This window comes from Penaeus monodon, chromosome 30 (genome assembly GCF_015228065.2).
Source record: "Penaeus monodon isolate SGIC_2016 chromosome 30, NSTDA_Pmon_1, whole genome shotgun sequence".
Classification (NCBI taxonomy): domain Eukaryota; kingdom Metazoa; phylum Arthropoda; class Malacostraca; order Decapoda; family Penaeidae; genus Penaeus; species Penaeus monodon.
In genome coordinates this window covers 5,389,648-5,390,233 of record NC_051415.1, presented here as the reverse complement: position 1 = coordinate 5,390,233, position 586 = coordinate 5,389,648, and the positions used below count along the sequence as shown (strand labels likewise).

At 44.9% G+C, this 586-nt stretch overlaps 1 protein-coding gene across 1 annotated transcript in view; it reads right to left on the bottom strand.

Annotated features, from left to right (window-relative positions):
- Positions 1 to 586, bottom strand: part of LOC119592277 (NACHT and WD repeat domain-containing protein 2-like) — a 51,166-nt gene that overhangs the window by 30,346 nt on the left and 20,234 nt on the right. The gene's annotated exons all lie outside the window — the stretch shown is intronic.

Here is a 586-nt window from a genome sequence, read left to right as displayed (position 1 = left end):
TATCTATTCAGAATCTTTCTCAATCTTAATATAATCCCCAATTTAACCTGTCACTCATATGTAAAAAACCTTTCTCAACCTTCCCTTTCTCTCACGCTTACTCTTTTTCCCCTCATTTATCTCCCCTTCTCTCTCACTCTCTCTCTCTTTTCCTTCCCCTTTTAATCTCCTCACTCTATCTTGCTTTCCTCCTTTCCCCTCTTTCTCCTCTTCTCCCTCACCCCTACCATCAGTTCCCCTCAACTCGTTTGCCCTTCGTCCTTTCTCCCCTCCTTCTAATCTCTTTCTTTATCTAATATTTTTCTCCTCCTAATCTCTTTCTCTTCCACCTTCTACGTTTCCCTTGTCCCTCGAATCCCCTCAGCTAATCTCCCCTCGTGGCCCTCAGGGGAGCTCATGACTTTCTGTTCCCTATCTAATCAGTCATATTCTATTTTCCTCTCTCCTTTCCTCCTTCTCCTTCTCTGTGTGTGCTCTTCTCCCTCCCTCTTCATCCTTCTCTTTCAATTCTTCCCAATCCTCTGTTCCTTCTTTCCCTCCTTTCTTCTTCTCGACTCGCCTCGCCTCCTCTCTCCTCATTGCCAAT